This window comes from Phyllobates terribilis, unplaced genomic scaffold, assembly GCF_046119375.1.
Source record: "Phyllobates terribilis strain yellow unplaced genomic scaffold, ASM4611937v1 Scaffold_11__3_contigs__length_659146591, whole genome shotgun sequence".
In the NCBI taxonomy this organism is placed as follows: domain Eukaryota; kingdom Metazoa; phylum Chordata; class Amphibia; order Anura; family Dendrobatidae; genus Phyllobates; species Phyllobates terribilis.
Window position 1 is genome coordinate 66,637,246 of NW_027362771.1, and position 21,009 is coordinate 66,658,254.

Consider the following 21,009-nt stretch of genomic DNA (forward strand, 5'->3'; position numbering starts at 1 on the left):
GAGTGGTGGAGGACACAGTAGCTTAACAAGACAGTTTTAATGCCCCTTGGAAGAGTGGTGGAGGTCACAGTAGCTTAATAAGAAGGTTTTAATGCCCCTTGGAAGAGTGGTGGAGGTCACAGTAGCTTAACAAGACGGTTTTAATGCCCCTTGGAAGAGTGGTGGAGGTCATAGTAGCTTAACAAGACAGTTTTAATGCCCCTTGGAAGAGTGGTGGAGGTAACAGTAGCTTTACAAGACGGTTTTAATAACCCTTGGAAGAGCTGTGGAGTTCAGAGTGGTTTAACAAGACGGTTTTAATTCCCCTAGGAAGAGTGGTGGAGGTCACAGTAGCTTAACAAGACGGTTTTAATGCCCCTTGGAAGAGTGGTAGAGGTCACAGTAGCTTAACAAGACGGTTTTAATGCCCCTTGGAAGAGTGGTGGAGATCACAGTAGCTTAACAAGACGGTTTTAATGCCCCTTGGAAGAGTGGTGGAGGTCACCGTAGCTTAATAAGACAGTTTTAATGCCCCTTGGAAGAGTGGTGGAGGTCTCAGTAGCTTAACAAGACGGTTTTAATGCCTCTTGGAAGAGTCGTGAAGGTCACATTATCTTAACAGGACAGTTTTAATGCCCCTCAGAAGAGTGGTGGAGGTCAGAGTAGCTTAACAAGACAGTTTTAATGCCACTTGGAAGAGTGGTGGATGTCACAGTAGGTTAACAAGACGGATTTAATGCCCCTTGGAAGAGCTGTAGAGTTCAGAGTGGAATAACAAGACGGTTTTAGAGCCTCTTGGAAGAGTGGTGGAGGTCACAGTAGCTTAACAAGACAGTATTAATGCCACTTGGAAGAGTGGTGGAGGTCACAGTAGCTTAACAAGACAGTGTTAATGCCCCTTGGAAGAGTGGTGGAGGTGACAGTAGCTTAACAAGACGGTTTTAATGCCGCTTGGAAGAGCTGTGGAGTTCAGAGTGGTTTAACAAGATGGTTTTAATGCTCCTTGGAAGAGTGGTGGAGGTGACAGTAGCTTAACAAGACAGTTTTAATGCCCCTTGGAAAAGTGGTGGAGGTCACAGTAGCTTAACAAGACAGTGTTAATGCCCCTTGGAAGAGTGGTGGAGGTGACAGTAGCTTATCAAGACGGTTTTAATGCCCCTTGGAAAAGCTGTAGAGTTCAGAGTGGTTTAACAAGATGGTTTTAGTGCCCCTTGGAATAGTGGTGGAGGTCACAGTAGCTTAACATGACAGTTTTAATGCCCCTTGGAAAAGCTGTGGAGTTCAGAGTGGTTTATCAGGACGGTTTTAATTTCCCTTGGAAGAGCTGTGGAGTTCAGAGTGGTTTAACAAGACGGTCTTAATGCCCCTTGGAAGATTCGTGGAGGTTGCAGTGGAATAAAAAGATAATATCAATGCCCCTTGGAAGAGTGGTGGATGTCACAGTAGCTTAACAAGACGGTTTTAATGCCCCTTGGAAGAGCTGTGGAGTTCAGAGTGGTTAAACAAGACGGTCTTAATGCTCCTTGGAAGACTGGTGGAGGTCGCAGTGGAATAAAAAGACAATATCAATGCCCCTTGGAAGAGTGGTGGAGGTCAAAGTAGCTTAACAAGATGGTTTTAATGCCCCTTGGAAGAGTTGTGGAGATCACAGTGGAATAAAAAGACAATATCAATGCCCCTTGGAAGAATGGTAGAGGTCACAGTAGCTTAACAAAATGGCCTTAATGCCACTTGGAAGAGCTGTGGAGTTCAGAGTGGTTTAACTTGACGCTTTTAGTGCCCCTTGGAAGAGCTGCAGAGTTCAGAGTGGTTTAACAAGACGATTTTAGTGCCTCTTGGAAGAGTGGTGGAGGTCACAGTGGAATAAAAAGACAATATCAATGCCCCTTGGAAGAGTGGTAGAGGTCACAGTAGTTTAACAAAATAGCTTTAATGCCACTTGGAAGAGCTGTGGAGTTCAGAGTGGTTTAACAAGACGGTTTTAATGCCCCTTTTAAGAGTGGTGAAGGTCGCAGTAGCTTAACAAGACAGTTTTAATGCCCCTTTGAAGAGCTGTGGAGTTCAGAGTGGTTTAACAGGACAATTTTAATGCCCCTTGGAAGAGCTGTGGAGTTCAGAGTGGATTAACAAGATGGTTTTAATGCCCCTTTGAAGAGCTGTGGAGGTCACAGTAGCTTAACAAGACAGTTTTAATGCCCCTTGGAAGAGTGGTGGAGGTCGCAGTGAAATAAAAAGACAATATCAATGCCCCTTGGAAGAGTGGTGGAGGGCACAGTAGCTTAACAAGGCAGTTTTAATGCCCCTTGGAACAGCTGTGGAGTTTAGAGTGGTTTAACAAGACGGTGTTAATGCCCCTTGGAAGAGTTGTGGTCACAGTATCTTAACAAGACCGTTTTAATACCCCTTGGAAGAGTGTTTGAGGTGACAGTAGCTTAATAAGATGGTTTTAATGCCCCTTGGAAGAGTGGTGGAGGTCACAGTAGCTTAACAAGATGGTTTTAATGCCCCTTGGAAGAGTGGTGGAGGTCACAGTAGCTTAACAAGACAGTTTTAATGCCCCTTGGAAGAGTGGTGGAGGTCACAGTAGCTTAATAAGAAGGTTTTAATGCCCCTTGGAAGAGTGGTGGAGGTCACAGTAGCTTAACAAGATGGTTTTAGTGCCCCTTGGAATAGTGGTGGAGGTCACAGTAGCTTAACATGACAGTTTTAATGCCCCTTGGAAGAGCTGTGGAGTTCAGAGTGGTTTATCAGGACGGTTTTAATTTCCCTTGGAAGAGCTGTGGAGTTCAGAGTGGTTTAACAAGACGGTCTTAATGCCCCTTGGAAGATTCGTGGAGGTTGCAGTGGAATAAAAAGACAATATCAATGCCCCTTGGAAGAGTGGTGGAGGTGACAGTAGCTTAACAAGACGGTTTTAATGCCCCTTGGAAGAGCTGTGGAGTTCAGAGTGGTTAAACAAGACGGTCTTAATCCTCCTTGGAAGACTGGTGGAGGTCGCAGTGGAATAAAAAGACAATATCAATGCCCGTTGGAAGAGTGGTGGAGGTCAAAGTTGCTTAACAAGATGGTTTTAATGCCCCTTGGAAGAGTTGTGGAGATCACAGTGGAATAAAAAGACAATATCAATGCCCCTTGGAAGAATGGTAGAGGTCACAGTAGCTTAACAAAATGGCCTTAATGCCACTTGGAAGAGCTGTGGAGTTCAGAGTGGTTTAACTTGACGCTTTTAGTGCCCCTTGGAAGAGCTGTAGAGTTCAGAGTGGTTTAACAAGACGATTTTAGTGCCTCTTGGAAGAGTGGTGGAGGTCACAGTGGAATAAAAAGACAATATCAATGCCCCTTGGAAGAGTGGTAGAGGTCACAGTAGTTTAACAAAATAGCCTTAATGCCACTTGGAAGAGCTGTGGAGTTAAGAGTGGTTTAACAAGACGGCTTTAATGCCCCTTGGAAGAGTGGTGGAGGTCACAGTAGCTTAATAAGAAGGTTTTAATTTCCTTTGGAAGAGTGGTGGAGGTCACAGTAGCTTAACAAGACGGTTTTAATGCCCCTTGGAAGAGTGGTGGAGGTCACAGTAGCTTAACAAGACAGTTTTAATGCCCCTTGGAAGAGTGGTGGAGGTGACAGTAGCTTTACAAGACGGTTTTAATGACCCTTGGAAGAGCTGTGGAGTTCAGAGTGGTTTAACAAGACGGTTTTAATGCCCCTTGGAAGAGTGGTGGAGGTCACAGTAGCTTAACAAGACGGTTTTAATGCCCCTTGGAAGAGTGGTGGAGATCACAGTAGCTTAACAAGACGGTTTTAATGCCCCTTGGAAGAGTGGTGAAGGTCACATTATCTTAACAGGACAGTTTTAATGCCCCTCAGAAGAGTGGTGGAGGTCAGAGTAGCTTAACAAGACAGTTTTAATGCCCCTTGGAAGAGTGGTGGATGTCACAGTAGGTTAACAAGACAGTTTTAATGCCCCTTGGAAGAGCTGTAGAGTTCAGAGTGGAATAACAAGACGGTTTTAGAGCCTCTTGGAAGAGTGGTGGAGGTCTTAACAAGACAGTTTTAATGCCCCTTGGAAGAGTGGTGGAGGTCACAGTAGTTTAACAAGACAGTGTTAATGCCCCTTGGAAGAGTGGTGGAGGTGACAGTAGCTTAACAAGACGGTTTTAATGCCCCTTAGAAGAGCTGTGGATTTCAGAGTGGTTTAACAAGACGGATATAATACCCCTTGGAAGAGTGGTGGAGGTCACAGTAGCTTAACAAGACGGTTTTAATGCCCCTTGGAAGAGCTGTAGAGTTCAGAGTGGAATAACAAGACGGTTTTAGAGCCTCTTGGAAGAGTTGTGGAGGTCACAGTAGCTTAACAAGACGGTTTTAATGCCCCTTGGAAGAGCTGTGGAGTTCAGAGTGGTTTAACAAGACGGTTTTAATGCCCCTTGGAAGAGTGGTGGAGGTGACAGTAGCTTAACAAGACAGTTTTAATGCCCCTTGGAAGAGTGGTGGAGCTCACAGTAGCTTAACAAGACAGTTTTAATGCCCCTTGGAAGAGTGGTGGAGGTCACAGTAGCTTAACAAGACGGTTTTAATGCCCCTTGGAAGAGTGGTGGAGGTCACAGTATCTTAACAAGACAGTTTAAATGCCCCTTAGAAGAGTGGTGGAGATCACAGTAGCTTAACAAGACAGATTTAATGCCCCTTGGAAGAGTGGTGGAGGTCACAGTAGCATAACAAGACGGTTTTAATGCCCCTTCGAAAAGCTGTGGAGTCCAGAGTGGTTTAACAAGACAGTTTTAATGCCCCTTGGAAGAGTGGTGGAGGTTGCAGTGGAATAAAAAGACAATATCAATGCCCCTTGGAAGAGGGGTGGATGTCACAGTAGCTTATCAAGACGGTTTTAATGCCCCTTGGAAAAGCTGTAGAGTTCAGAGTGGTTTAACAAGATGGTTTTAGTGCCCCTTGGAATAGTGGTGGAGGTCACAGTAGCTTAACATGACAGTTTTAATGCCCCTTGGAAGAGCTGTGGAGTTCAGAGTGGTTTATCAGGACGGTTTTAATTTCCCTTCGAAGAGCTGTGGAGTTCAGAGTGGTTTAACAAGACGGTCTTAATGCCCCTTGGAAGAGTTGTGGAGATCACAGTGGAATAAAAAGACAATATCAATGCCCCTTGGAAGAATGGTAGAGGTCACAGTAGCTTAACAAAATGGCCTTAATGCCACTTGGAAGAGCTGTGGAGTTCAGAGTGGTTTAACTTGACGCTTTTAGTGCCCCTTGGAAGAGCTGTAGAGTTCAGAGTGGTTTAACAAGACGATTTTAGTGCCTCTTGGAAGAGTGGTGGAGGTCACAGTGGAATAAAAAGACAATATCAATGCCCCTTGGAAGAGTGGTAGAGGTCACAGTAGTTTAACAAAATAGCCTTAATGCCACTTGGAAGAGCTGTGGAGTTCAGAGTGGTTTAACAAGACGGTTTTAATGCCCCTTGGAAGAGTGGTGAAGGTCGCAGTAGCTTAACAAGACAGTTTTAATGCCCCTTTGAAGAGCTGTGGAGTTCAGAGTGGTTTAACAGGACAATTTTAATGCCCCTTGGAAGAGCTGTGGAGTTCAGAGTGGATTAACAAGATGGTTTTAATGCCCCTTTGAAGAGTGGTGGAGGTCACAGTAGCTTAACAAGACAGTTTTAATGCCCCTTGGAAGAGTGGTGGAGGTCGCAGTGAAATAAAAAGACAATATGAATGCCCCTTGGAAGAGTGGTGGAGGGCACAGTAGCTTAACAAGGTAGTTTTAATGCCCCTTGGAACAGCTGTGGAGTTCAGAGTGGCTTAACAAGACGGTGTTAATGCCCCTTGGAAGAGTTGTGGTCACAGTATCTTAACAAGACCATTTTAATACCCCTTGGAAGAGTGTTTGAGGTGACAGTAGCTTAAAAAGACGGTTTTAATGCCCCTTGGAAGAGTGGTGGAGGTCACAGTAGCTTAACAAGATGGTTTTAGTGCCCCTTGGAAGAGTGGTGGAGGTCACAGTAGCTTAACAAGACAGTTTTAATGCCCCTTGGAAGAGTGGTGGAGGTGACAGTAGCTCATCAAGACTGTTTTAATGCCCCTTGGAAGAGCTGTGGAGTTCCGAGTGGTTTAACAAGATGGTTTTAACGCCCCTTGGAAAAGTGTTGGAGGTCACAGTAGCTTAACAAGATGGTTTTAATGTCCCTTGGAAGAGTGGCGGAGGTCACAATAGCTTAAGAAGATGGTTTTAATGCCCCTTGGAAGAGTGGTGGAGGTCACAGCAGCTTAGCAAGACGGTTTTATTGCCCCTTGGAAGAGTGGTAGAGGTCACAGTAGCTTAACAAGACAGTTTTAATGCCCCTTGGAAGAGTGGCGGAGGTCACAGTAGCTTAACAAGAAGGTTTTAATGCCCCATGGAAGAGTGGTGGAGGTCACAGTAGCTTAACAAGATGGTTTTAATGCCTCTTGGAAGAGTGGTGGAGGTCACAGTAGCTTAACAAAACAGTTTTAATGCCCTTTGGAAGAGTGGTGGAGGTCACAGTAGCTTAACAAGACAGTTTTAATGCCCTTTGGAAGAGTGGTGGAGGTCGCAGTGAAATAAAAAGACAATATCAATGCCCCTTGGAAGAGTGGTGGAGGGCACAGTAGCTTAACAAGGCAGTTTTAATGCCCCTTGGAACAGCTGTGGAGTTCAGAGTGGTTTAACAAGACGGTGTTAATGCCCCTTGGAAGAGTTGTGGTCACAGTATCTTAACAAGACCGTTTTAATACCCCTTGGAAGAGTGTTTGAGGTGACAGTAGCTTAATAAGATGGTTTTAATGCCCCTTGGAAGAGTGGTGGAGGTCACAGTAGCTTAACAAGATGGTTTTAATGCCCCTTGGAAGAGTGGTGGAGGTCACAGTAGCTTAACAATACAGTTTTAATGCCCCTTGGAAGAGTGGTGGAGGTCACAGTAGCTTAATAAGAAGGTTTTAATGCCCCTTGGAAGAGTGGTTGAGGTCACAGTAGCTTAACAAGATGGTTTTAGTGCCCCTTGGAATAGTGGTGGAGGTCACAGTAGCTTAACATGACAGTTTTAATGGCCCTTGGAAGAGCTGTGGAGTTCAGAGTGGTTTATCAGGACGGTTTTAATTTCCCTTGGAAGAGCTGTGGAGTTCAGAGTGGTTTAACAAGACGGTCTTAATGCCCCTTGGAAGATTCGTGGAGGTTGCAGTGGAATAAAAAGACAATATCAATGCCCCTTGGAAGAGTGGTGGAGGTGACAGTAGCTTAACAAGACGGTTTTAATGCCCCTTGGAAGAGCTGTGGAGTTCAGAGTGGTTAAACAAGACGGTCTTAATCCTCCTTGGAAGACTGGTGGAGGTCGCAGTGGAATAAAAAGACAATATCAATGCCCCTTGGAAGAGTGGTGGAGGTCAAAGTAGCTTAACAAGATGGTTTTAATGCCCCTTGGAAGAGTTGTGGAGATCACAGTGGAATAAAAAGACAATATCAATGCCCCTTGGAAGAATGGTACAGGTCACAGTAGCTTAACAAAATGGCCTTAATGCCACTTGGAAGAGCTGTGGAGTTCAGAGTGGTTTAACTTGACGCTTTTAGTGCCCCTTGGAAGAGCTGTAGAGTTCAGAGTGGTTTAACAAGACGATTTTAGTGCCTCTTGGAAGAGTGGTGGAGGTCACAGTGGAATAAAAAGACAATATCAATGCCCCTTGGAAGAGTGGTAGAGGTCACAGTAGTTTAACAAAATAGCCTTAATGCCACTTGGAAGAGCTGTGGAGTTCAGAGTGGTTTAACAAGACGGTTTTAGTGCCCCTTGGAAGAGTGGTGAAGGTCGCAGTAGCTTAACAAGACAGTTTTAATGCCCCTTGGAAGAGTGGTGGAGGTCACAGTAGCTTAACAAGACAGATTTAATGCCCCTTGGAAGAGTGGTGGAGGTCACAGTAGCTTAACTAGACAGATTTAATGCCCCTTGGAAGAGTGGTGGAGGTCACAGTAACTTAACAAGACGGTTTTAATGCGCCTTGGAAGAGTGGTGGAGGACACAGTAGCTTAACAAGACAGTTTTAATGCCCCTTGGAAGAGTGGTGGAGGTCACAGTAGCTTAATAAGAAGGTTTTAATTCCCCTTGGAAGAGTGGTGGAGGTCACAGTAGCTTAACAAGACGGTTTTAATGCCCCTTGGAAGAGTGGTGGAGGTCACAGTAGCTTAACAAGACAGTTCTAATGCCCCTTGGAAGAGTGGTGGAGGTGACAGTAGCTTTACAAGACGGTTTTAATGACCCTTGGAAGAGCTGTGGAGTTCAGAGTGGTTTAACAAGACGGTTTTAATGCCCCTTGGAAGAGTGGTGGAGGTCACAGTAGCTTAACAAGACGGTTTTAATGCCCCTTGGAAGAGTGGTAGAGGTCACAGTAGCTTAACAAGATGGTTTTAATGCCCCTTGTAAGAGTGGTGGAGGTCACAGTAGCTTAACAAGATGGTTTTAATGCCCCTTGGAAGAGTGGTGGAGATCACAGTAGCTTAACAAGACGGTTTAATGCCCCTTGGAAGAGTGGTGGAGGTCACCGTAGCTAATAAGACAGTTTTAATGCCCCTTGGAAGAGTGGTAGAGGTCTCAGTAGCTTAACAAGACGGTTTTAATGCCCCTTGGAAGAGTGGTGAAGGTCACATTATCTTAACAGGACAGTTTTAATGCCCCTCAGAAGAGTGGTGGAGGTCAGAGTAGCTTAACAAGACAGTTTTAATGCCCCTTGGAAGAGTGGTGGATGTCACAGTAGGTTAACAAGACGGTTTTAATGCCCCTTGGAAGAGCTGTAGAGTTCAGAGTGGAATAACAAGACGGTTTTAGAGCCTCTTGGGAGAGTGGTGGAGGTCTTAACAAGACAGTTTTAATGCCCCTTGGAAGAGTGGTGGAGGTCACAGTAGTTTAACAAGACAGTGTTAATGCCCCTTGGAAGAGTGGTGGAGGTGACAGTAGCTTAACAAGACGGTTTTAATGCCCCTTAGAAGAGCTGTGGATTTCAGAGTGGTTTAACAAGACGGTTATAATACCCCTTGGAAGAGTGGTGGAGGTCACAGTAGCTTAACAAGACGGTTTTAATGCCCCTTGGAAGAGCTGTAGAGTTCAGAGTGGAATAACAAGACGGTTTTAGAGCCTCTTGGAAGAGTGGTGGAAGTCACAGTAGCTTAACAAGACGGTTTTAATGCCCCTTGGAAGAGCTGTGGAGTTCAGAGTGGTTTAACAAGACGGTTTTAATGCCCCTTGGAAGAGTGGTGGAGGTGACAGTAGCTTAACAAGACAGTTTTAATGCCCCTTGGAAGAGTGGTGGAGGTCACAGTAGCTTAACAAGACAGTTTTAATGCCCCTTGGAAGAGTGGTGGAGGTCACAGTAGCTTAACAAGACGGTTTTAATGCCCCTTGGAAGAGTGGTGGAGGTCACAGTATCTTAACAAGACAGTTTTAATGCCCCTTAGAAGAGTGGTGGAGGTCACAGTAGCTTAACAAGACAGATTTAATGCCCCTTGGAAGAGTGGTGGAGGTCACAGTAGCATAACAAGACGGTTTTAATGCCCCTTTGAAGAGCTGTGGAGTCCAGAGTGGTTTAATAAGACAGTTTTAATGCCCCTTGGAAGAGTGGTGGAGGTTGCAGTGGAATAAAAAGACAATATCAATGCCCCTTGGAAGAGGGGTGGATGTCACAGTAGCTTATCAAGACGGTTTTAATGCCCCTTGGAAAAGCTGTAGAGTTCAGAGTGGTTTAACAAGATGGTTTTAGTGCCCCTTGGAATAGTGGTGGAGGTCACAGTAGCTTAACATGACAGTTTTAATGCCCCTTGGAAGAGCTGTGGAGTTCAGAGTGGTTTATCAGGACGGTTTTAATTTCCCTTCGAAGAGCTGTGGAGTTCAGAGTGGTTTAACAAGACGGTTTTAATGCCCCTTGGAAGAGTTGTGGAGGTGACAGTAGCTTAACAAGACAGTTTTAATGCCCCTTGGAAGAGTGGTGGAGGTCACAGTAGCTTAACAAGACAGTTTTAATGCCCCTTGGAAGAGTGGTGGAGGTCACAGTAGCTTAACAAGACGGTTTTAATGCCCCTTGGATGAGTGGTGGAGGTGACAGTAGCTTAACAAGACAGTTTTAATGCCCCTTGGAAGAGTGGTGGAGGTCACAGTAGCTTAACAAGACAGTTTTAATGCCCCTTGGAAGAGTGGTGGAGGTCACAGTAGCTTAACAAGACGGTCTTAATGCCCCTTGGAAGATTCGTGGAGGTTGCAGTGGAATAAAAAGACAATATCAATGCCCCTTGGAAGAGTGGTGGATGTCACATTAGCTTAACAAGACGGTTTTAATGCCCCTTGGAAGAGCTGTGGAGTTCAGAGTGGTTAAACAAGACGGTCTTAATGCTCCTTGGAAGACTGGTGGAGGTCGCAGTGGAATAAAAAGACAATATCAATGCCCCTTGGAAGAGTGGTGGAGGTCAAATTAGCTTAACAAGATGGTTTTAATGCCCCTTGGAAGAGTTGTGGAGATCACAGTGGAATAAAAAGACAATATCAATGCCCCTTGGAAGAATGGTAGAGGTCACAGTAGCTTAACAAAATGGCCTTAATGCCACTTGGAAGAGCTGTGGAGTTCAGAGTGGTTTAACTTGACGCTTTTAGTGCCCCTTGGAAGAGCTGTAGAGTTCAGAGTGGTTTAACAAGACGATTTTAGTGCCTCTTGGAAGAGTGGTGGAGGTCACAGTGGATTAAAAAGACAATATCAATGCCCCTTGGAAGAGTGGTAGAGCTCACAGTAGTTTAACAAAATAGCCTTAATGCCACTTGGAAGAGCTGTGGAGTTCAGAGTGGTTTAACAAGACGGTTTTAATGCCCCTTGGAAGAGTGGTGAAGGTCGCAGTAGCTTAACAAGACAGTTTTAATGCCCCTTTGAAGAGCTGTGGAGTTCAGAGTGGTTTAACAGGACAATTTTAATGCCCCTTGGAAGAGCTGTGGAGTTCAGAGTGGATTAACAAGATGGTTTTAATGCCCCTTTGAAGAGTGGTGGAGGTCACAGTAGCTTAACAAGACAGTTTTAATGCCCCTTGGAAGAGTGGTGGAGGTCGCAGTGAAATAAAAAGACAATATCAATGCCCCTTGGAAGAGTGGTGGAGGGCACATTAGCTTAACAAGGTAGTTTTAATGTCCCTTGGAACAGCTGTGGAGTTCAGAGTGGTTTAACAAGACGGTGTTAATGCCCCTTGGAAGAGTTGTGGTCACAGTATCTTAACAAGACCGTTTTAATACCCCTTGGAAGAGTGTTTGAGGTGACAGTAGCTTAAAAAGACGGTTTTAATGCCCCTTGGAAGAGTGGTGGAGGTCACAGTAGCTTAACAAGACGGTTTTAATGCCCCGTTGAAGAGTGGTGGATGTCACAGTAGCTTAACAAGACGATTTTAATGCCCCTTGGAAGAGTGGTAAAGGTGGCAGTAGCTTACCAAGACAGTTTTAATGCCCCTTGGAAGAGTGGTGGAGGTCACAGTAGCTTGACAAGACGGTTTTAATGCCCCTTGGAAGAGCTGTGGAGTTCAGAGTGGTTTAACAAGAAGGTTTTAATGCCCCTTGGAAGAAACGTGGAGTTCAGAGTAGCTTAACAAGACTGTTTTCATGCCCCTTACAAGAGCCATCCAGTACAGCATATTAAAAACATTTTTCCCATTATTAGGGAGTGGGTCTCCCATAGTCTTTGCCTATGCCTTCCAAGCAAAAGCTGCCAAAAATTAGGACGCATGAACTTGCAATGCTGGCAACACGGACCACGGTCACCCTGGTGGTATAGTGGTGGTGGAGGCTGAGGATAAGAGCAAAATACAGCCGAAATGATGAAGCCTATACCCATGTGTGGGTATGAAGCGGTGCATGGGAATACACCTCCCGAAATAGCACAGTGGATTTGACTTTATGTTACTCTGCTGTCTTTTGGTGGTGATGAGAAGTCTGGCCTAATCCAGCCCTTGTTCATTTTGATAAGGGTCAGCTTGTCAGCATTGTCAGTTGACAGGCGAGTGCGCTTATCAGTTATAATTCCCCCAGCAGCACTAAAAACACGCTCCGATAATACGCTAGCGGCAGGGCAGGCCAGGACCTCCAAGGCATACAGAGCGAGTTCATTCCAAGTGTCCAGCTTGGATACCCAATAATTAAAAGGCACAGAGGAATCACAGAGTACGCTGGTACGGTCGGCAAGGTACTCCCTCACCATCTTTTGAAACTTTCCACTCCTTGTGAGAGTACCACGCGCCTCAGGGCCTGTAAGCTGGGCGGGTCTCAGAAAACTGCCCCAGAATGTTGACAGTGTTCCCCTGCGTCTGCTGGATTAGAGTTGGTACTCTCTCGCCTGTATGCCTTGGTTGGTCAATGAACTGTGACCTCTGCCGCTAGCATGTTCAGATGGGAATTTTTTTAACAGTTCTGCAGCAAGGGCCTTCTGGTACTGCCCCATTTTTGTAGACCTCTCCACCTCAGGAATAAGAGAGTGAAAGTTCTCCTTGTAGTAGGGGTCTAAAAGTGTCCCCAACCAGTAATGACTGTCACCCAACATTTTGACAACGCGAGGGTCACGGTTAAGGCAGCGTAACATAAAGTCAGTGTAGCATCGGCGTCTCTGCCCCGTTCTAGGCAGAGACGCCGTCCCTCTCACCTCCCCACTCCTGGCGCGGCGTCCTCCAGCGCTTCTCTCCCCGCTGCTTCCGGCACGCGCTCCTTCCCCGGCAGTGTGCTTAGGGCGCGCGCGCGCGCGCTCCCCCTCTCTTAAAGGGACCGCGCGCGCCGTCCTAAGGAGTCCCCGGCCAATTGCCGGAGGACCTCCCATATAAAAGGCACCTCCTCCAAAATGGAGGTGCCCGAGCAATGTTGTAGCACTGTTCACTACTCTGCTTCAGCCCTCAGGTCCCGTTGCCAGTTACCTGCCAGATACCTGCCAGATTCCTGCCAGTCTGCTGTCTAATTCCTGCCTGATATCCTGCTACCTGCCTGCTAGCCTGAGGTCCGACGGTCTGCCTTCCAACTTCTGTCAGTCTGTCTAAGGACCAGCTTGCCCGCTCACCTGGGAGCGCACATCTTCTACCTGCCTGCTTGCCTGAGGTCCGACGGTCTGCCTTCCAACTCCTGTCAGTCTGTCTAAGGACCAGCTTGCCTGCTCACCTGGGAGCGCTCATCTGCTGCCTGTCTGCTAGCCTACCAGGAGGCTCTGCCGTCACGTGCTGTGACCACCCGCCTGTCCAGAGACTCCTGCCCGCTCACCTGGGAGCGCTCATCTGCTACCTGTCTGTTGGTCTTCCTGGAGGCTCCGCCGTCACATGCTGTGACCACCCGTTTATCCAGAGACTCTCGCCTGCTCACCTGGGAGCTCACGTCTATCATCTGCCGCCACAGGTCGTACCAATCCTTTACCCAGAGACTGCCCCGGTCACTTGCCGTGACCTCCTGCCCGTTCATCCAGAGACTGCCCCCGTCACTTGCCGTGACCTCCTGCCCGTTCATCCAGAGACTGCCCCGGTCACTTGCCATGACCTCCTGCCCGTTCATCCAGAGACTGCCCCGGTCACTTGCCGTGACCTCCTGTCCGTTCATTCAGAGACTGTCCCAGTCACCTGCTGTGACTGCCTGCCCGTCTACCCTGGTCGCCACCCGCTCCCTTACAAGGACCGCCCCCTTGTATAGTAGCTCAGAGGTTCCGCCTCCCAGACCCGTTACAGTCAGCCATGCGTGCCAGACTGGTAACGGGCAAGACTTCCGTGTCCTCACCAAGATGACGACTGACCATGCTCTCCTCCTCCTCTTCCTCCTCCCCCCTGTCCTCAGGCCACCCACGCTGAACCGACGGTATGACAGTTGTACAGATACTACCGTCTACAGCGCATGATACCAGCTCCTGTTCTTCCTCCTCCTTCTCATTGTCCCCCAATGCACGTTGGGATGAGATGAGGCTGGGCTGTGTGTAAACGCCCATTATGGCTTCTTGATCCGTTTCATCATACTCTGGCTGCAATGCCTCCTCTTTAATTCTCTGCAGAGAGTGTTGCAAAAGACAGACAAGTGGGATGCTGACGCTAATGATGGCGTCATTGCCGCTCACCATCTTGGTGGACTCCTCAAAGTTTGTCAGGATGGTACATATGTCAGACATCCAGGTCCACTCCTGAGGTCTTATGCGTGGAGTCTGACCTGAATATCGATGACCTTGTTGCAGCTGGTACTCCACAACTGCTCTCTTCTGCTCACAAATCCTTTGCAACATGTGGAGGGTAGAGTTCCAACGTGTGGGGACATCACACATCAGTCGGTGTGCCGGTAGCTGCAAACGCTGCTGCAACACAGCAAGGGCGGCAGAAGCTGTAGCCGACTTCCGAAAATGAGCTGACAGGCGACGTACTTTGATGAGCAGATCTGGCAACTCGGGGTATGATTTAAGAAACCACTGAACCACGAGGTTAAGCACACGAGCCAGGCATGGTATGTGTGTGATCTCGCCTCGCCTCAGAGCCACCACCAGGTTACTGCCATTGTCACACATGACCATGCCTGGATGTAGGTTCAGCGGTCTCAGCCACAGATCTGCCTGCTCTTTCACAGCTGTCCACAATTCACAAGCAGTGTGAGGTTTATCACCTAAGCTTATGAGTTTCAGCACAGTCTGTTGCCGCTTGGCTGAGGCAGTACTGCAGTGCTTCCAGCTTGTAACTGATGTGGTGATATCTGAGATGGAGGCTGAACATGAGGAGGAGGAGGAGGATGATGCAACGGAGCTGTACACTGTGGGGGCAACTCTGACTGACATAGGGCCCGCAATCCTCGGTGTGAGGAGGATGTGTTCCGTCCCAAGGTCCGACTGGGTCCCGGCTTCCACTATGTTTACCCAGTGTGCCATCAGGGAGATGTATCGTTCCTGGCCACAAGCACTTGTCCACGTGTCCGTTGTCAGGTGGACTCTCCCAGTAACTGCGTTGTTGAGGGCACGGCAGATGTTTTGGGACACGTGCTTGTGTAGTGCGGGGATGGCACACCGGGCAAAATAGCGTCGGCTGGGGACCGAGTGCTGAGGGACGGCCACTGCCATAAGGTTGCGGAAGGATTCCGTCTCCACCAGCCTAAAAGGCAGCATTTCCAACACAAGCAGTCATGAAATGTGCGAATTTAGGACTGTGGCCTGTGGAGCATTGGCTGCAAATTTGCGCTTTCATTCAAAGCTCTGGGATATGGACAATTGAACGCTGCGGTGGGACGTGGATGTGGACGTTGATGCTGTTTTTTGAGAAACTGCCATAACAAATGAAGACTGAGAGAAGGGGGCATCTTTGCATGCAGTATGGACAGGGGATTGCCTTGCACGCACAACAGGGTGTTCTCTTACACGCACAACAGCGGAAGGAGCAGTGGTGACACCCGCTGACACTGGTCGTGGACACTGGGGTTTGCCCCACAAAGTCGGGTGCTTTGCTGACATGTGCCTGATCATGCTGGTGGTGGTCAGGCTGGTAGTTTTGTCACCCCTGCTGATGCTGGCATGGCAGGTGGTACAAATGGCCTTTTTCGCGTTATCAGCAGTCTTTAAAAAAATTCCAGACTCTGGAAGACCTACCAGTTGTACTGGCAACGTCCCTCATGTTGGTGTTACGGGGAATTGTTGCCTGCCTTCTGTGTGCGGCCACCACACTGCTTCTTCCTGCCTGTTGGGGTACTCTGCCTCCCTCCCCCTGTGTGCTGCTGGCCTCGCTCTGCGTATCCTCCTGCCACGTTGGGTCAGTTACTAGATCATCCACCACCTCCTCCTCTTCCTCTTGCGCACCACGATCCTCCTCCTCACTTCGTGGCAATTGTGTCTCGTTATCGTCCACCTCTTGTGACAAATTGCCAGCGTTGACTTTCTGTGGCCGTGGCTGTTCAAACATTTGGGTAGCGCTACATGGGATCTCCTCTTCCACCATTTCAAGCGGAGCAGGCGAGGGGCACAAATATGGAAATGGACCAGCGAACAGCTCTTCAGAGTGTCCAACTGTGGGATCAGTTGCTGTCTGACTACACTCGGCATGGTGGGAGGAAGGAGCATCAGGGTGAGGAGGAGTATGCGGTCGAGACTCACAGCTACTAAAACTTGACCGTGTGGAAGACAGACCGGAGGTGGTGGTGCCCAGGTAACTGGAAATATTATCTGCTATCCAATTAATAACCTGTTCACACTGATCAGTACGCAATACTGGTGTTGTAGTGTCAAAAAAGAGGGAGCGAGAAGATGTGGCTGTTGGTTGTGGCACATTTTCATCTTGACCATGGCCCCGTCCTCGACACGTACCATGACCAGAACGTCCAGTTCCACGTCCCTTGCCACGCGCCTTGCCCATTGTAAATGAAGTAAAATAGCTTACACTCACATTATAAATAGAAAAAGGGTAACAAAAAGGAGATTAGAACCGTGGAAGAGGAAAACCACAGTTCTATTTCAATGGCCTACACCAGAATCTTTTAAACAGATACAGTTGTGTCTGAACAGTCAGGGAGACACTATTACTGTTTTTTTTTACGGAAAAAATGCCAAAAGCAGGATAATACAGATATTTGAACCGTGGAACTGCAAAACCACAGTTCTAGTTATCTGGCCTACACCAGAATCTTTTAAACAGATATATTTGTGTCTGAACAGTCAGGGAGGCACTATTACTGTATTTTTTACGGAAAAAAGGCCAAAAGCAGGCTAATACAGAGATTTGAACCGTGGAACTGCAGAACCACAGTTCTAGTTATCTGGCCTACACCAGAATCTTTTAAACAGATATATTTGTGTCTAAACAGTCAGCGAGACACTATTACTGTTTTTTTTTTACGGAAAAAAGGCCAAAAGCAGGCTAATACAGAGATTTGAACCATGGAACTGCAAAACGACAGTTCTAGTTATCTGTCCTACACCAGAATATTTTAAACAGATATATTTGTGTCTGCACAGTCAGCGAGACACTATTACTGTTTTTTTTTACGGAAAAAATGCCAAAAGCAGGATAATACGGAGATTTGAACCGTGGAACTGCAAAACCACAGTTCTAGTTATCTGGCCTACACCAGAATCTTTTAAACAGATATATTTGTGTCTGAACAGTAGAGATGAGCGTTGTTCTACTCGAACTGTTCGCCAATCTCAAATTCGAGCTGTTTTGGGCGGTGTTCGAGCCGTTCGGCGAACACGAACGATTTGAGAAAAATTCGGCTGTTCGAGGTTATGTTCGATAACTGTTCGTGCACCAAAATCATAACTGGATTTTTTCTCAGTAATGATGAAAATTAATTTTAATACGCAGTTTGAGTGTACAGCGGGGCGGGGGGAGGGGCAGGGGATGGATCTCTGCAGGAACAATGAAGATCTCCATTTTTTTTTCTCTTTCCCGCATTTACAGTGGGGAGGTGCAATCTGTCAGCCTATCAGCAGCGCACACACGGAGCGAAGTGCTTTTTTTCACACAAGCAAGGGCATGTGTCATTGGCAGTGTATGTCACATGTCCTTGCCCTATAAGACCAAGCCATTTTCCCCGTCGCCACCATTTTCTCACTGCTGCAGCTGCGTGTTAGACGGCACCGCTGTTGCTGTGTGCGCTATACCTTGTTAATTTCAAGCCAATTTTCGCACAAATCTACAGATAGCTTGGGAGTAGGGAATAGTTGTGATTGCAGTCCTTTTAAGGACTAGGTTACAGCATTTCCTACGACTTTTATCAGGCAGGTCTGTGCTCTTAAATAGATAGGTTGTGGGAGTAAAGACTAATTGTAATTGGAGTCCTTTTCAGGACTAGGTTACATCAGTTCCTATCAGTTTTTGCCAGGCAGCTCTGTGCCAGTGCTGTGCAAGTTTTTTTCACAGCATTTGGCTGAATCTAGCAAAGCTAATCCTTTTTGGCCTATTGCAGAGTGTGTTAGTCAGTGGAGTAGCCTATCTGTGTTGCAAGATATACCACCTGTGTATAGAATACCAATTTTTTTACTGCACCTAGTGAAGTAAAATCTTTTGGGCATAGCATCATTCTATTAGTCCATCTATACTGACCTCCATCAGGTTGCAAATAGAATATAATTTTTTTCTGCATCTAGCTCTGAAAAAATATTTGGCCTTCTAGCAGTGTGTGGGACTTTCTCTATTAGTCCATCTATACTGACCTCCATCAGGTTGCAAACTGAATATATTTTTTTCTGCATCTACCTCTGAAAAAATATTGGGCTTGTAGCTGTGTGTGGGACTTTCTCTATTAGTCCATCTATACTGACCTCCACCAGGTTGCAAACTGAATATATTTTTTTCTGCATCTACCTCTGAAAAAATATTGGGCTTGTAGCTGTGTGTGGGACTTGTTCTATTAATCCATCTATACAGACCTCCATCAGGTTGCAAACTGAATATAATTTTTTTCTGCATCTACCTCTGAAAAAATATTTGGGCTTCTAGCTGTGTGTGGGACTTGTTCTATTACTCCATCTATACTGACCTCCATCAGGTTGCAAATTGAATATAATTTTTTTCTGCATCTAGCTCTGAAAAAATATTGGGCTTCTAGCTGTGTGTGGGACTTGTTGTATTAGTCCATCTATACTGACCTCCATCAGGTTGCAAACTGAATATATTTTTTTCTGCATCTACCTCTGAAAAAATATTGGGCTTCTAGCTGTGTGTGGGACTTGTTCTATTAATCCATCTATACAGACCTCCATCAGGTTGCAAACTGAATATAATTTTTTTCTGCATCTAGCTCTGAAAAAATATTTGGCCTTCTAGCAGTGTGTGGGACTTTCTCTATTAGTCCATCTATACTGACCTTCATCAGGTTGCAAATTAAAAATAATTTTTATCTGCATCTAGCTCTGAAAAAATATTTGGGCTTCTAGCTGTGTGTGGGACTTGTTCTATTAGTCCATCTATACTGACCTCCATCAGGTTGCAAATTGAATATAATTTTTTTCTGCATCTAACCCAGCCAATAGTTTTGGCCTAATACCACAGTTTGGCCACTCAGCTCTGCTCGGTTCCCATCCATTGTTTTTTTGTGCAAACAACTCCAGAGTTGTGAATTAGTTAACCACCAAAATGAGTGGAAAAAGGCCTGCTGCTGGTGGAAAGGGGAATAGGCGTGTTGGGAAGGGGAAAAAAGGTTGTGTCCGTGGGGTAGGTGTTAAAGCAACAGTAACATCTGCAGAAGAAAGACCATCTTCCAGCCAAACTAAAATGTCTACTTCTTTTAGCGGACAATGTGATAAGATCCCTTTCTTACGACCACGCCAGTCGCTACAAATTCCAGATGAGGCACAAAAACAGCAGGTGCTTCAACGGATATCAAGTGGTCCTTTAAGTGGGCTCTCCTCCACATCAACTTCAACATCACAAATACTCCAGTCCTCAAAGGTGTCACCCCAATCGCACTTGCTTCCTCACAGCTCCCAAATCTCCAGCTGCCCGTCTGAGTATGAGGTAGAACAGATGGTTGAGTCTGCAGAGCTGTTTACTCATACTATAGCCTGGGAATCAGAGGTCGACTCCAGCGCTTCTGTGAATCCAGACGAGGAAATGATCTGCACTGATGCCCAGAATCTTTATGAGTCGGATCCAGGACCAGACGCAGAAGGTTCTGACCATAATGTAGACCCTCATTCCCAAACTGTAACTCCTGTTGGTGGAGACAATGAGGAAGACGATGATGAGACTCAAATACCTGATTGGAGCGACAACTTTAGTTTTTTGTCAGGGCAGGAACAGGTTGGCTCTGAGGACGACGGGTGTGATAACGCACAGGGTGATGATGATGAGGTTGGAGATCCCACTTACTGTCAACCCACAGTCAGCCAAGAGATGAGGTCAGCAGAGGAGGTGGAGGAAGATGCTAGTGACGACGAGGTCAGGTTGCGCCTTCCTGGACAGAGACGTAGTACTGGAAGCACGTCAACAACTGCATCCTCAAACACAACTCTGCCTCTCACCACAAGTCGTGGTGGCTCTTCAGGTCGCATGGGTGCTAAGCCTTGCATAGCCTGGGCATTTTTTCAGATCGATAAAGATGACCCAACTCGTGTTATCTGTAACATGAAGACTGAGAGGAGGGGGCATCTTTGCATGCAGTATGGACAGGGGATTGCCTTGCACGCACAACAGGGTGTTCTCTTACACGCACAACAGCGGAAGGAGCAGTGGTGACACCCGCTGACACTGGTCGTGGACACTGGGGTTTGCCCCACAAAGTCGGGTGCTTTGCTGACATGTGCCTGATCATGCTGGTGGTGGTCAGGCTGGTAGTTTTGTCACCCCTGCTGATGCTGGCATGGCAGGTGGTACAAATGGCCTTTTTCGCGTTATCAGCAGTCTTTAAAAAAATTCCAGACTCTGGAAGACCTACCAGTTGTACTGGCAACGTCCCTCATGTTGGTGTTACAGGGAATTGTTGCCTGCCTTCTGTGTGCGGCCACCACACTGCTTCTTCCTGCCTGTTGGGGTACTCTGCCTCCCTCCCTCTGTGTGCTGCTGGCCTCGCTCTGCGTATCCTCCTGCCACGTTGGGTCAGTTACTAGATCATCCACCACCTCCTCCTCTTCCTCTTGCGCACCACGATCCTCCTCCTCACTTCGTGGCAATTGTGTCTCGTTATCGTCCACCTCTTGTGACAAATTGCCAGCGTTGACTTTCTGTGGCCGTGGCTGTTCAAATATTTGGGTAGCGCTACATGGGATCTCCTCTTCCACCATTTCAAGCGGAGCAGGCGAGGGGCACAAATATGGAAATGGACAAGCGAACAGCTCTTCAGAGTGTCCAACTGTGGGATCAGTTGCTGTCTGACTACACTTGGCATGGTGGGAGGAAGGAGCATCAGGGTGAGGAGGAGTATGCGGTCGAGACTCACAGCTACTAAAACTTGACCGTGTGGAAGACAGACCGGAGGTGGTGGTGCCCAGGTAACTGGAAATATTATCTGCTATCCAATTAATAACCTGTTCACACTGATCAGTACGCAATACTGGTGTTGTAGTGTCAAAAAAGAGGGAGCGAGAA